The following is a 17,795-nucleotide window of genomic DNA, read 5'->3' on the forward strand; positions in this document are numbered from 1 at the left end:
AGCTTGTATTCTGATTTACTAGGTGGTGAACCTAGGTGTGTAGGAACACCTAGAAGGAAGAAGAGGCTTTCTCTTCACACAAAGCAAAAATGTGCCACCAGATCAGTAAGATGTGGGTCTGTGGAGCTGCCCTCATCCAGAGCAGTTTTTTTTTTTTAATCTTCAGAAAAATTGTTCCAAAAGTACTAACAGTGTCCAGTACTTGTCTTTGGCCTCTGGTAGGAAACTTTTTACAAACAGAGTCAGATCACCTGTGGACTATAAGTCAGGGTTGTATCTCTGCCAAGAGATTCAACGGAGCCCTGTCCAGCTTTCTTTTATGTTCTGTAACTGGTTCTGCCAGGAAAATTGTTTGGAATACCTGATAGTAAGTTTGAAATAAACTATCTAGACTGCAATAATGAAAAAAAAATCACTATTTACTCTGTCATCAGAAATACTAACCTAGATATAATACAAATTTTTATTTGAACATAGAAATAATGCTTTGAAAGTATGACATAGTAAAACTATGATAAAATTAAAAGCCTGGATATCAGAATTGCAGTTTTTGATATATAGTTTAAAAAGGGATGTATAGTAATTTACTTCTAACTGTTTTGAATATCACTTTGCTCATTAGTAAAATGAGAAGGATTTTGTTCTGCTTTAAAAACATGTGAATCCTAGAGTTTAAAATCAATGAAATGGTGATTTTTAATGCTTGAAGTAAAATTTTGATACATTGCTAAAAATTAATGGAAGTTTTAAATTGAAGAATGTCCTAGTTCAAAATTAAATTATCTTTGAAATCAAAGTCTGTCTGTCTTATTCTTGCTCATATATAAAGCATTAGAAAAAGCCATAATACTTAGTAGGGCCTATTATTTTTTCTAATGTATTTATTTAATAAAATATTAGATGTTACAAGCCATCAACTTCATTTAATTAATGTTTAATTAAATTTTATAAGAATTGATATAATTTTCCACCTGCTATTAATTATGAATGTATTTTTATAGAAACATTAAACTCTGAAAGGATTAATTCTCAATATATCAATACTATCAGCAATTCATTATTTTGAACATATGCCAGAAATAAATTAACATATATTTATGTTTTCTCTGAAAGCTACATTCCATTATCATTTCTTAATATGATTAATAACTAAATATATTCTTAAGATAGAGCTAACAGTGGAACATAAAAACATAACATAACTTTTAAAAATTTTTTATGATAATCTTACTGCTAATTTAAAAATATTAGTAGATAATGTCTATTCTGAGTGTGGAAAAACAAAAACTTTTTTCTCTGCTCTCACATCACAACAATCAACACAGAGAACTTTTGTGATCAAATGTGTGGAGTTTTTCCCCACACACTGAATGAGCAATCAGTTCTGCCATGGGTACCAGCTGGGTGTCCTCCGATTCAATTCAATGCCAACATTATCTACATGGAGATAGCATCAGATCTCATGGTTTGTTGGCTTAGTTCCCAAGATTGCAACCCTTTCCACTTCTGATTCCAATTGCAAACTCCAGGTTATTTTTCCTTCCACGCTTTCCCAGGGCATGCCACCCTCCAGAAACCTCCAGTTCAGGGGTCCTCAAACTTTTTAAACAGGGGGCCAGTTTTCTGTCCCTAAGACCATTGGAGAGTGCGCACTGTGGGCCCAAGACCAGTCGGCCGCTAAGCAGGACAAGCAGCGGCTGCAAAAACACCCAGTGGGTGGATAAATGTCCTTGGCAGGCGGCATGTGGCCCACAGGACGTAGTTTGAGGATGCCTGCTCCAGTTGTTCGGCTATCCAGAAGCTCTCTGAAACTTGTCCTTTTGCGGCTTCATTAAGTAGGCATGATTGATTAAACCACTGGCCATTTGTGATCAACTTAACCTTCCGCTGCTCTCTCCCTTCCCTTGAGGTTGAGGGGTTTGTGCTGAAAGTCACAATCCCCTAATCATGCCTTGGTCTTTCAGGTGACCAGCCCCCATCCTGAAGCTACCTATGGGCTGCCAGCCATCAGTCAATTCACAAGCATGCAAAAGACATCACTTTGGAAATTCCAAGAATTTTAAGATTTTTACAACAGGAAATGGGGTGAAAGACCAAATATATGTTTTATAATGTAACAGCTATGAAAAAGTTTTGTAGTCATGCTATTCACTGTGAAATTCTTCAATGGATCTTTTGTTTCTCAAATTTGTGATGCACATATATAATGCCAACCCAAATGAGAGACTGAGAAAGGAATCTCAATCAAGTGAGGTTGTGTCAGAGCTTATGGGAACACATCTGAGAAGCCAGGATGGCAGTAGCCTGTAACCTCAGTTCCAAAGTAGGTTACATGATGTGCAGCAGTTATACATTTCCTTAACAGGGAAATACATGTAGTACAGAAGGTGGGCAGTGAGGCCACAGTTACATTTTTGTGATTTTGATTAATATTCAGGGATATTGTATACAAGGTAAAGTAAATAAGTGGTTGAGTGGGTAGAAGGACAAAAAAGGTTAATTGTGTAGGTGGCTTAGGGTCTGGTGGAAGGATGATTAAATTCATCCTGCCTTTGTTCTACATCTGATAAACAAGTTTACAACCAGTTCCTGTCAGTGAAATATTTAACAGACTCCAGTTACACAGACAAGGGGTCAGCTTTGGTTTATAGACCGTGGGGTTACAGCTAAAATATGTCTATTTATGTGAGGCTACAACACTTCTTCCTAACTAGTACAGCTGCCTTTTCATATGCACACATTCCTGGGCTAGAACAGAAACATAATAGGAGTATGTTGATCAGTTTTTTTTTCTTTCTATATTTTCACAATAATTTTGATTGGAACAAAGAAATATCATTCAAAAGAGAATTAATTCATTTTGGTTTCAGATTTATAGAATGGTTTCTCCAAATTATAGCAGTATGGTTTCTCAGAGTGTGAAGCCATAGAGGATAGGAGTCTCTTCAGTGAAAAGAGATGTTTCTGTAAACTTATATACTAAACTGTATACTTTCAAATAAATGTGCTCCTAAGGAAGCTCATTGACTCAGAAGATATTGTTTTAATGGTAAAAACTAAACCCTAACTAACATCTGTATTTATCTAGCAATAAGATGAGGATTTTCCACTAGGATCTCCTTTTCTTATTAATATAAAATGCTGGAATAAAGGATGAGAGTCTGTCTCTTTGTTTTCCAAAACTCATCTCATTAAAAAACTTCCACTGATATGTAAAGTATCAAGACCTCTCTATCAGGATATCAAATTTAACTTATTATATGATTTGAATGAGCACATAAAATGTAGTTCTAGCATTTAGTCTATAAATTATGTGACTGCTTTCTTTTATTTGTTTTATATCAATTAGAGTTGATTTAATGTTGACTAGCTATAGATTTTATTTTTCTAATCCAATAAATCTCCAGAAGGATTATTTTATAATGAGTTACTTGGATTTTATACTTATTAAAGCATAGTATGAATTATAAAGTACAACAAAACAATTAAAAGATTAATAAATGCTTAATGGAACAATAAATTTATTAACAAAATATTTTTATACAGGATAAAACACTCTAACGTTATGGTAATTAGTCAAGCAAACATTAGCTAGTACAGGAATTTAAATTAGATTCTTCAAATAATACATGTATAATATGTACTATCCTTTCTAGCTTAAGGGCCATTTTTAAATAAATTAATAAGACAATTTTTTTTGCAAATTGACATAAACTACATATTAGCAAAGTCTATAAACTGTTTTTACATCAAAAAAGAGAAGTTTGTCTCGTAAGAATAAAAGATAGAATATATAAAATGGGTGAGGATACCCAAAACCTACCATATAAGGTAAGAAAAATCCCAACAATTAACAAAGACTTATTTTTTCCATGTTGTATTAATTATAGAACAATTAAATAACTGTATAAAATTAAACCTACCTATATATTAGAAATTTATTTCAATTCATCTATAGAGTCAACAAACTCTAAAATACATAGGAAAAAAATTATAAAAGGCTTTAAAAAGAAGAAAACACTACCTGAAGCTCAAAGCCACCTCCTCAAAGGCTTATTGAGCCCATTTCCCAGCTTCTGAAGTGTCACAGCATGCTTCCTATGGCTCTTCCAGTACCTGCAGAAAGGTCAGAGGCTATGAAAGGCTCTGGACTTTCCAGAGTGAAGGAGAAGGAACAGTGGAGACAGACCTGAGTAGCAAACACATGGGTGTGAGAGATAAAAGCCTAGCCAGATCCTGGGTGAAAGATATCAACAGACATATAAAATCTCAGACAACCCTAAACAAAATAAATACACATGCTCTGGTCTGAATTTTTATGTATCCCCAAAATTCATATATTGAAATCCTCATGCCCAAGTTATGATCTTAGGGAATACAGCCTTTAGAAGGTGATTAGATTATGGGGGCAGAGCCCTCATGAAGTAATTATTGCCCTTATTTATAAAAGAGGCCCAAGAGAGATCTTTTCTGTCTTCCGCCATGTGAGGTTAGAGTGAGAAACCACTGTGTGTGAAGAAGCAGCCCCTCACCAGACATTGACTCTTCTGGCACCTTGATCTTGAACTTCACAGGCTTCAGAACTGTGAGAAATAATTTCTGTTGTTTACAAGCTACTTAGTTTATGTTATTTTGTTATAGCAGCCCCAACAGTCTTCGACAACATGGAAAACTATATCTAAGTAAATCTTAAATTGCTAAAAGTCAAAGACAGAGAAAATCTTAAAAGCATCCACAAGAAAAAGACATGTTTCTTCAAAAAAAGCAAAATTAAGACTGACAGCTCACTTCTTAACAGAAAAAAAGGAAGCCGAATGACAAATAGTTTCCATTAAGATGTTGAAAGAAAATATACCTATTATTTTATTATACTTAAGAAGTGTCAATGGAATATAATTCAAAAGTAAAAGTGATAGTTCTAATTCTAGGTAAGATAGTTTAGCCACACACACACCCTGTCTGCTACTGAATGCAACTAAAAGATCCTGAACAATATGCATAAAGCATCTATCTGGGACCTCTGAAATATGAATGCCAGGAAACAGACTTGGGAACATAAAAGAATGAGAATACAAGTTTCAGGTTGCCGAAAAATATTTGCAAATCACATATTTGACAAAGCACTTGATCCAAAATATATAAATAACTATTAAAACTCAAGCAAGAAGGCCGGGCACGGTGGCTCATGCCTGTAATCCTAGCACTTTGGGAGGCCGAGGCAGGCGCATTGCTCGAGGTCAGGAGTTAGAAACCAGCCTGAGCAAGAGACCCCATCTCTACTATAAATAGAAAGAAATTAATTGGCCAACTAATACATATAGAAAAAATTAGCCGGGCATGGTGGCACATGCCTGTAGTCCCAGCTATTCAGGAGGCTGAGGCAGAAGGATTGCTCAAGTCCAGGAGTTTGAGGTTGCTGTGAGCTAGGCTGACGCCATGTCACTCACTCTATCCTGGGCAACAAAGCGAGACTCTGTCCCCCCCTCCAAAATAAAAGAACTCAAGAAAGCAAAGAACCTATTAAAATTGGGCAAAATATTAATATTTGGAAAGATACTTCATCAGAAAAGATATACAGATGTCACATAAGCATATGACAAAAAAGTAATCAAAATAGCCATTGGGGAAATAAAAATTAAAATCATAATAAAATACACCTGCACACTAATGATAATGCTATATTAATAGTAAAATTAATAATGCAAATGATATTTACAAGTAATTGTAAGGAGTTAAAGCAACTGGACCTCACACATTGCTAATGTGTATATAGAACAGTACAGTAATTCAGGAAAGCAGTTTGGCTTTTTTTTTTAAACTGGATTAAGGGTATACTTTTAATACGATCCAACAATTTCACTTGCACATATTTACCATAGAGAAATTAAAAGTTATGTTCCAACCAAAAATGTACACAAATGTTATAGTAGCTTTATTTATTATCACCCCAAACTGGAAACAACCCAAATGTTCTTCAATGGGTAACAGATAAATTGTAGTTCATCCATAGGATGGAATTCTACTCAGTAATATAAAGGAATGGATACTTACACAAACATCCTAGATAGATATCAAAGATTTTATGCTATATGAAAGAAATCAGCATCAAAAGATTATATACTCTGTGATTCCATTTATATGACACTCTGGAAGAGGCAAACTACAGCAACAGAAAACAGATATATGGGTTAGTGACTGAAGTATGATTTTACTATAAAGGAATAGCATAATGAAATTTGAGAGGTTAGGGAATTGTCCTATATCCTTAGTGTGGGAAAGGTTAAACATATATATGCTATTTCTAACTCGTAAGTACTCATATATAATTAACATTAATGTTATATTTAGTATTATGTATGTGTAAGATATATAATTGTACATTATGTTAGTAGTTGCATATGTATATATACTTGCCAAAAACAATGAGCACTTTAAATGTTTGAACTTTATTGTATTAATATATAAATTATACCTTAAGACAAATTTTTTTAATCTTCTTTTCTTCCTTTATTTTTTTATATTTATTTATTTCATCATATTATGGAGGTACACATATTGTTAGGGTTACAAATATTGCCCCTGCCCCTCTTCCCTCCCCCCGATGTGTCCAATCCCCCGGTGGTGTGCATCACACACGTTATGGAAGCATACACCCCTTTCCTCCTCCCCACTACTGCCTGCCCACCACCCGATAAAAAGTTTTGTTTTGATTTTTTTTGACATTTTGGTTACATTGTATATCTTTGCCTCTCTCTAAGAAGGGTGATTAAAAACAAGCAGCTTTTTCAATAAAAATAAAGTGAAAAATACAATTTTAGACAGAGGAAATTGGGAGAAAATGTCACCATCTGGCCTGCATTAAAATTATGATAGCTGGGTAAATATGAAGATTTAAATCCTAGAAATATAGACAGCCCCTTATATAGAGAAGTAGGCATCATATATTCAGTGATATAATTATTATATATGTTGAACTCATATACAGTCTATTAACATATTTAGTATTAGATAAAAAAGGTTTTTGGAAAACAAAATATCCAAATCAAATTGTAATTTCAAAGGCAGTTTGGGAGGGACATATATTTTTCTTTGTAAATTTGGAAATAAACGGACATTATTTTAAAATGGCAACATTAGTTATACCTTTCTTACTGCATACAGGAAATTCAAAGGTAGAAATTGTGTAAGAATGATTTCATGCTATAAGTGAAACTGTCTATATTAAAACTTCAACTTTTTTAATTTTTAGGGAGATTGTAGGTCTTTGTTACTCAAAAGACCAACATCTAAATGTGCAGAGTCAGTAGTGATCGTCAGAGATAAATTCACTGTTTTGCTACATAGTTTTTTATATATTTCAATCTTTACTACTCAATTTCAGGACATTCTCTTCTATATAAGAAAGGCTTTGAAATATTTTCTTATAAAGATCACACTATAGCATATACTAATGATTTAGAAATGGGACATGTTATTTTCAGTGGCATTCATGGCCAGAATTAAAACAAAATAAAAATATTTAAACTAATTCTGATGTAATTAATGCTACATAGGTCAAAAAAACCTAATCTCTTACAGTAGACAAAGCTGACATAATGGTCACAATATGAAGATTTATTAACATAAATTGCCAATTTGCTATTTATGAGAATGTTTTAAAATTTGAAAATATTTTATATTCTACTTGCATGCTTTTTAAGCATTGATTTAAAATGCTTAAATATCTCTCTGGTTGTATATTTTTTATAAATTATCAAGTGTTTAAACATCTGTTCATATGTCACCAACATTAATGTTGTCTAGGAAATGTAATTCTTTTATCATAGATAAAAATAACTAAAAATATCCCATTTGTAAAGGATAATATAAAAGATACTCAGGAGATATAAAATGAATGATTTATTAACACATTAAAAACTACACTGTTCTGCTTTTTTTTATACTTGCAAGTATAAATGTAAGACATAATCAAATATGGTTTGCTCACTAGGCTCATCATTGGAGATGCTGATTCAGCTGTTGCAAATGAGAATTATAACCCTTCATTGATTAGGTCATTGAATCGCACATCTCCTTAGTATTATTACAACCCAGTGTATGCAAAGTAATAAAAAAATGGGATTTTTGCCTTTTTGTTTCCATAGAAGTAGAGTTTCTAATTGAGAAAGGAACTACTTCTTTAAATACTTTTACTAAATTTTCCCCTGATAATCTTCAAGGGCAAAAAAAAAAAAAAAGTTACTCAACTTGTAGAAATAAATTATGTAAAAGTACACATTGGAATTTAATATAAATTAATTTAAAAAGAGATAAAGCCTGAGATATGTGAATCCAGATTTTTTAAAAGACTAATAGACTAACTTCAAATAATGACTAAACCATTAAATATGACAGGATACTGACTAATTTGTGTAACAAGATGTCAGTCTTTACAAGTGTGAAAAAGACTATAGATCAAAGTGATCAATTTGCATCTGCAGATTGGGATTCAAAATTTAGAATATTTATATGAAATCCTAGTTTTTAGCTAAAAGATTTGGAGATAGCTGTGCTATTATAGAATCAGAGGAGAGATCACAACACAAAATGAGAATCCTCCTAAACAAGTAGGGTCACACAAGCCAAACAGTTGTAGTCTGCTGATGATAGCCACACCTTTCCCTTAATTTAGAAATAGTGCACTAATGACCCAGATAACTTTCTTTAGTTGGTCAGTTAAACAATCTGAGGAGATTTCAGTTTCCAGAAAAAGCATCACAAGGCAGAAACTCAGAAAATTGTGGGAAGAGACATTTATAAACAAAACTTGAAAGAGTAACCATACACACTTGAGAATTAAGTTAATTCACTCCTAAATTAAAAACTGTGCCTCCTAGAATTAGAATGCATATTTAATTTTCTGACAATTTACATGTTTTCCCAGTCATTATTTTCTCTATGATCCAAAAGTCTTGTGCAATAAACCACTTGAGTAATAGATAAGAGATTTGCCTCTCTTCCATTCTCTTTTGAATTAAGTAATCATTTTATACTTGTAGGATCTCAAATCAAAAACTTAGTTGTTAAATAACACAGTTCATTTCAAACTTACAACTGTTTGCATCTTTACTGAAGCAGCACTACATAATATTAATAGACAACCTAGTAATCTACCTCTTCTGTATTATGTATTCTGATGAATATCTCTTTATAAAGTGAGCATCTGTTATTTAACATACTATAAATAAAGGTGTGATTTGTAATTTTTAGCTAACTATAACGGCTTAAGGGCAAGCATTACTGCTTTTTTCTCTGAGTATGAGTTCTTTAGAAAACAGACTTTAAAATACAGATTTGGTGCAGAAAATGTATTAGAGTTTATCTCCTTCCTTGTAAAGTGTTCTTTTTCTTTTCTTTTTTAATTGACAAATAACTGTACATATTTATGGAGTACATAGTGATATTTTGATGCATATACTGTATAGTGATCATATCAGGGTATATGAGCACCTAAGTTCAAAGTTCGTAAAAGAGCCATATCACAAAGGTGCTCCTCATTAAACATAAAAGTAATTAGTAAATTTTTTGGAGTAAACTAGAAAAAATTCTAAATATTTAACCAAGAGTCTAGAATTATTGTAATAGATTGCATTTTAGGAAGACTGGTATGGTAGTTATGAAAAATGTGACAAAACCTGATCTAAAAACATGTCATAACCCAGGAGAAAGATGACTAAGGTTTGCCTTAAAGTAACACAATGTAAAATATACTTGAAGATATTCATTGAAATTTTAGAAATTCATGAGCTATTAAAGGAGATGGGAAGAGCTATGACTTGATGTATAGTTAAAGCAGAGGGATTAACCATGGTCTGAAGAAAGAGCAGCACTTCTTTGGCAGCCAGAGGAAATGAAGAATGGATGAAAATGGGAGATTATATTCTAGTTCCTGCAGATTTGTTTGTTGATTAATTTATCTATCAAAATATGAGGGCCTATTGCAGTGAGAACTAAAGCTGAAAAATAAGGAGCTTTATTTGTTCCCTTCACACATATATACATATTTTAAATCAGATATATTTGTATGCATTTACTATTTACAACACATTGTTTTGAAGCATATATACATTAAGGAATGACTAACTCTAACTAATTAACATATCCATTACCTCATGTAGTTATTTTTGTTGAGAACTCTTTACATTCATTCTCTTAACATTTTTAAAGAATACAATATATTGCTAACTGTACTCATCATGTTGTACAATAGCTCACTTAAACTTATTCTTATCTAACTGAAATTTTGTATTTTTGATCAACATCTTCCCAAATACCACACACACACACACACACACACATACAAATGCACAGCTTGAGTTCAACTTTTGTAGATCCATATGAGTTAGATTATGTGGTGCTAGTTTTTCTGTCCCTTGCTTATTTCACTTAACACAATGTCCTCCAGGTTAATTCACTTTGTCTTAAATGACAGACTTTTCTTCTTTATATGGCTGAATATAATAACACATTTTCTTTATCTATTCATCTATTGATAGGTTGTTTCCATATCTTGATTATTGTTACAATAATTGATAATGCTACAATAAACAAGGAAGTACATATATTCCCTCAATATGCTGATTTTTGTTTTTGTATATATACCAGTAGTGAATTTGTTAGACTATATGGTAGTTCTATTTTTAATTTTTTGAGGAACCTCAACACTGTCATTCATAATTGCTATACTAATTTACATTCGGAACAACAGTGTGTAAGTGTTCTTTCTTCCCCATATTCCCACCAACACCTGCTACTTTATTGTCTTTTTGATAATAACCATTCTAAAAGGTGTGAGGTGATAGCTCATTGTGATTTTAAATTGCTTTCCCTGATGATTATTGATGTTGAGCATTTGCTCATATATCTATTACATGATTATTTTTTTTAGAAATGTTTATTCAGAATCTTTGTCCTTTTTTAAATTGGGTTATTTTGTTTTCTTGCTATTGAGTTGTTTGAGTTCCTTATATATTTTAGGTATTTACCCCCTATCAGATATATAGTTTGCAAACACTCTCTCATTCTGTAGTTGATTCTTCTCTATGTTGATTGTTTCCATTGCTGTGCAGAAGCTTTTTAGTTTGATGTAATTCCATTTGTCTATTTTTGCTTTTGCTGCCTGTGCTTTTGGAGTCATATAAAAAATCATTGCCCAGACCCATGTCCTTGAGCTTTAGTCCATGTTTTTTCCTAGTAGTGTTATAGTTCTGGGTCTTACCTTTAAGTCTTTATTTTGAATTTATTTTTTATATGGTATGGGATTAAGGTCTAATTTCATTCTTCTATATCTGTATACCTAGTTTACCCAAAACTATTTATGGAAGAGACTGTCCTTTCCCTATTGTGTGCTCTTGGCACCTTTGTCAAAAATCAATTGACTGTAAATATATGAATTGATTTCTGCAATTTCCACTCTGTTCCATTGGTCTATGTGTCTGTTTTTTATGCCAATACCATGCTAATTTGGTTACTTTGTAGCATATTTGAAGTCAGGTAATGTGATGCCTTCAGCTTTGTTCTTTTGCTCAAGATTGCTTTGGCTATGTGGAGTCTTTTGTGGTTCTATACAAGTTGTAAAATTGTTTTTTTCTACTTCTGTGAAGAATACCACTGGTGTTTTGATAGGGATTGTGTCAAATTTACAGGTGTTTTGATATTTTAACAATACTATGTCTCCAGTCTATTAAAAAGTATTTCTCCATTTATTTGTGCTTTTTTCAATGTCTTTCATCAATATTTTATAGTCTTCAGTGTAGAAATCTTTCATATTCTTGTTTATTTTATTCCTAAGTAGTTTTACCTATTGTAAATTGAATTATGTTCTTGATTTCTTTTTCAGATATTTCATTATTTGCACATAAAAATGCTATTTTTTCACATTGAGTTTGTACTCTTCAACTTTACTGAATTTATTAGTTCTAACATTTTTTGTTGAAATATTTTCTTTTTTAAATATATAATATGTTATTTGTAAACAAGGATAATTTAACTTTTTCCTTCTCAAAATTATAATGTATAAAAAAATTATGTTTGTTGTCATACATGTGCTGACCAACACAAATATACACTTGTAAGGCAATATGCCTAGTAGCAGTTGACTCAAAGTATACTTTATAAATAGAGAATATGCCACTTTATTATTTATAGTTGTTCATTTAAAAAATGCAAACATCCTTTCAAATATTAACAACTCGGAACAAGATCTTTGGGGAAGTACCTAAGTCAGGTTGCAGGCTCATTAGTCCTTAGGTAGAGTAAAACTTCCCACTCATTTTCTCAGTGGTTTATAATTTCATTAATTTCTTAATTTCTTCATAAGAATTTTTGATAAGAATTCATGATGTATTAACAACTATTGTTCATATTTCTATGGAATCTAATTAAATTTTATTAATTTGGCTCAAATTAGAGACTGGGTAAATATAATAAACTGAGGCAGAAGGAAAGCAGAGCAAAGAGCAAGATATTGTTAACTCTAAAACTGTCTCAATGTTTCCATTTCCTAATACTTATTTTGTTTTTATTTTTTGTAATTAAATTGCTGAGGTAGGAAAAAATTGTAGTATTTTTAATGAAAAGTAAAATCTACACGTAGTCAAAATGCAGTCTGATGTAAATGCTATACCAGACACACATGATATAGAATTATCAATGATGGAAACAGACTGGTCTTTAATTGTATTTTACACAGTTACTCTAGGGTTTCCTTGAAGTATATTATTTCACCTGCGATTCAATCTTTGAGAATATTTTATTAAAAAAACATAAATATGTAAAATTTATTTGAAAACATAACTACTATCTGGGCACATAGTTTTATCATCTCAAAGTCTTGGCAACCATCTATAATTGTTATCTACAATGTAACTTATTTCAACACAACTCATTTTTTAATTTTTTTTCAAAATATTGAAATTGCTTTTTAACATAAAAATTCCTCATTAATCAATACAAGCAGTGTTTTAGTACTTTAAGATTTCTTTTGAATGAATCAAAGACATGTAATTATATATTTTATATTTGATCTCAGGAAGCATTTGTAAGAGAGAGGATGAAAGACAGTAGTCTGTCAAAGGAATATCATTGATAAGATACTGCCTTGGGCAACTGACCATCTGCTAAAGAACTGTGGAAGACAAAGTAGAGCATGTCTAAGAGTCTTCCCACATCAGGGTCAGGAAAGTAGGGGAATGTATCCTCCAACTCACCCTTAATATTGGACAAAGATTGTTTCTCAGGGGCATTGACATCTAGTAATACTTTCTACCTGCCCTTCATAGGAGTAAAGAGAAAAACTTTAGGAGGAGTGACACAGCTTTTGTGATAGCATATTGTCAGCCATGTATTTGAATCATTCTCATTAAATAGCTTTTATTCAGGGAGAGCAATAAGTAATGAAATAAAGGTAATAGCTAGATAGAGCAAGAACCACATTTTGTAATTTTTGCTATTATGTTTTCAAGCAGAGAACTACTTATTTTTTACATTTAGAAATAAAGGTAAAAATGGAAAAGAAGGATATAGCAACGAAATTAAGACTATGACAATTTGACTTGGACAGATGTGGGAAACTTTGTTTTATAATCGCAAAGAACCTGAACAAAAGGTGTATATTGAATGTAACAGTGATAAAGTTCCATATTTTATGGTTCTTTAAGAATTGATTTATGATGACCAATTTGCATGCTCAATTAAGATAAATAGGATTTTTTTTCAAATTAAAAAAACAAAACAGTGTAGAGATGAGTTTTGGAGAATGGCAGAATATACCATCCCAAAAATATCTCCTTGGCATAAGGATTATTTTGAGCTAAAGGTATTTGAAAAACAGCATGTGCAAGAAGAGTACTCTAATCTTTTCTTTTTCTTATTGAAAGCAGAAGCTAAAACCTCCATATGGAAAGTGTCCTCCTCATTTCAGGCGAAAAGTTACATTACTATCACCAAAGACAGGGAATAAAATTCAAAAAATATCTATAGGAATATACCTTGTTAAATTAACTCTCACCTTCCGAGTTTCATTTCCACAATTAACTGCTCTAGACCACGCCCTTGTGTGTTGTCAAGTTTTAATAATTTACCACTCTTTGTGCAATTAGTATGTTAGTGTTCAATGCTAACTGCTTCTTTGACCTTCTTTTTCTTATGAGTTCTCACATGTCACATAAAACTTATATTAAATATAAAAAGTATGCTTTTCTCCTGTTAATCTGTCTCATATTAGTATAATTCTTATATGCAGAGACCCTAAGAGGATAGAGGAGAAAATTTTAATACCCTACAGTTCTGATAGACAAAGAAAATGGAAAGATGATGTATTTATATCTAGTCAAGGATCATGCATAGTGGAATGAGGGTGTAACTTGTTTTGAATAAGAAAGTGTGGGAAGAGAAAATATATAAATGTTCTAGATTTTGAAATTAAAGCAATAAGTGACAACAAGTTTCAGATATGCTTCTATTTAATAGAAGTTGGTGGCTGGAAGAAAGGAGTCCATTCCTGAGAAGGAGGTTCAGGAATTGGCAAGGTTGTTGAATTGCTTTTTTCAAGGATATTTTAATTTTACAGTAAAATTGGAGAAATTAGAAAATCTATATCAAGTGAAGTGGTCTAAAAGTCTCATAATGAGAACTATTAGGAAGAAATGATTGGATATTCTGAAGATGAGAACCAGATGAAAGGACTTTGTTTTAATGGAAATTCTTGACTCTCATCCCCAACTCCTTTTGAGTATGGAATATATATATACAGTGTATGAGATACTGAGTAGTTTTCCCTTGAAATCATAAATCAAATTCATGTCTCTTTGTGTCAGACTGAGTTTTCTAAAATTTTATATAGTTTTATTTTTAATTATAAAATGATTATATGTTTATTGGAGGAAATTGTTAAAATATGGAATAGAATAAAGAATATAGATATCACCCATAATCCAATGTGAAGTGATAACCACAGATTACACTTCTTTTACAGAATGAGCTTTTAATCAATCTTATTTCTTTTTCTTGCTATATTTCCTAGACAACACATTCAGTGATTAAAATGATTTTGAACAGAATATAAAATCACTATGTCTACTCAAGACCTAAAGATTTTATATTCACAGACCCTCAAAGTAAACACAGAAACACAGAAGATTGAATTCCCAACCTAAAGAACTCTTTTTTTTTTTTGTAATCTCTCAGGTAATGGGTTGCTTAGTGTTTTTCAGTAGTACAAGCTATTCCTAATGATGCATAAAACACAGTAAAGATATTGCAATCATTTTATATGCTCTCACATTTCTAGAAGAAAAAGTATTGTTATGAAAACTCTTTTTTCCTTTTGCCCTCACTTTCTTCATATATAAAATCTTTCCATATATATAATGATACATACCTGTGTGTGTGTGTGTGTATATATATATATATATATATATATATAGCCACACATATATGTATAAAATGTATTTTAAACAGATAATTCTGGGAAAGTGACTCCTGAGAAAAGCATATGTACTTCCTCCAAATATCACCTGTATGTGCCACGAAAGTTAAGGAGTGACACCTGCATGTAGAAAATTCTCTGAGAAGATAGAGATGAGGAACAATGCTGAAGACACAGTATCTGTAAAACTATATGAACTGGCAGGAAATTAGAAGCAATTTCCTTTCCCAAACTACTCACTACAACCTCCATTCTATCAATCTTAAGGTATTTTCCTGCCTGGTGCAGTAAACTTTATAGACATCTATAGCCTCTCAAAGCATCTCTTTAAAAATATAGACTTGAAATAAAAGTAGTCACTTTCATCTATGGCCATTTTTAGAGAATAAATTTTAAATAAAGTTGTGAGGTATAATGTTCTCCCCATGGAGCAGTCCATGATAACATGGAGTTAAAATGATCAAGAAAGTTTTTTTTTTCAAGTCAGTGGTCACAAATTTATAACACTGTGAAAATATTGTCTGATTATGCAAGTTATATGCCTTTCTTCCAAAGAGCTAATTTGGACAGAGAGCTACCGTGCATGGATGGTGATGTTATTATACTTTAAATAATGATATATAAAATGAAAAGAATAAAAGGATATTAAATGAAGAAAAATTATAGCAATATTAATACAAACACACAAAAGAAAATAACAGAGTAGCTTTTGAAATGGTTAAATAGTGCAAAAATTATTGAATGCATTAAATACTGAAGTTTTTTTATACAAACCACATAATTAAAATGACTAATTTCTTATGAGAATTAAATTTTCAAAAACAGATGTATACTAGTGACTTTTATTATTCTTTTTATTTCTTTGGTTCATTTATGAGTAATTTTTTCTACTAAATATTACACAGTTCTGAGGTAATACTCCTGATTGTGATTCACTTTCAGTGAACAATTAAGAGTGAACTTTCAGGGATCAGGTCTTTTTAGTCTTTCTTATTAATATTTTCAGATTCTATATTATCATTTTATGTTCCTCTGAAATTTTTTCTCATAAGGAGTTTTAGCCCTGCTAAAAATAAAGAAAAAAGAGAGAGAAGGATTGGAGAAGAAAGGTAGAATGTGCTTTAAAAAGAATGAACAATGAGAAGGTAATTAGAATCCATGATGCTCTTGAGATCCAAGAATTCTGAACTCTATAAGCCCAGGTACTATGATACTATACTTACATATCTCTAATTATAGTTTTGCCTCCAGTTGGGGATTACCAGAAATCTCAGGTATTAGTTTTCTATAAAAATATCATATTGCATCTTTGGCAAAGAAATAAAATATAGAATACTTTCAATGAACAAATACAGTGCTGATTTATTTAAGAAACATTTTCAGAACATGTGTGCAAAGAGACAATTTGTATGCAATTATTAAATATGCCCTCATCTCCTGATCTTTTCTATTATAATCAGTAATTTCACTTCTTTCCAGTAAAAATCCCCTAGAAGATGCATTTTCAATATTCAATCAAAGAGTTAAGTAAATTAATTACATCTACAAGGGCATTTTTTTCCTGTTTTCACTTACTTTTCTCATCATCATGAGTTTCATGTGTATTACTATTGAAATATATAACAAAATTTTTAAAAATTCTAATTTTCTAGGAAGTGTTTCTATCTCTAATTAAAAGGAAATAAACCACAACAGTTGACTAATCAAGAGACCCCATTTATCTTTTAAAATTTAGCATACATTTACATATATCTATTAAAGATGTTGGGCTTGCTGTGTACTTTGTCTTTTTAATATAATACCAGCGAGGACATTCTCCCAGCCTCAAATTTATCATAACCTACTAGAAAGAGAGATGCATATCAACCTTTAAGTGCAAGAACAGGTTTTATTAACTAAAAACAGACCCATGCAGATGATGATTAGGAAAAAAAAAGAAAAGAAAAGAGTTCATTTTATTTAAGGAAGCCAGTGAAGATTTCATTGAAGTAATTAAAATAGCATTGAGTTATCAAAGATGAATACATGTTAACCAGAAAGTTGGAGATAGGAAATGTTGTAGATGTTTTTCAGAAAAAAATGATACTACAAAAGTAACATTCGGAAGTAAAGCCTGCTATTTTCCAGAACTGCATGCAATTTTGTCTATTCAGAGAGGACGATCTATCAGTGAGGATTAGGGAAAAGGTGGTTAGAGAAAATCAAAAAAGATAAGTTAGAAACAGATCAAGTTTAAAGAATTTTTATACAACTTTATAGGATGCTCACTGTACTTTACAGGAAAAGAGAAACCAATGTTGAGTATTATGCAAAGATATTACATGATCAT

The sequence above is a fragment of the Microcebus murinus genome, chromosome 15, assembly GCF_040939455.1.
Source record: "Microcebus murinus isolate Inina chromosome 15, M.murinus_Inina_mat1.0, whole genome shotgun sequence".
Classification (NCBI taxonomy): domain Eukaryota; kingdom Metazoa; phylum Chordata; class Mammalia; order Primates; family Cheirogaleidae; genus Microcebus; species Microcebus murinus.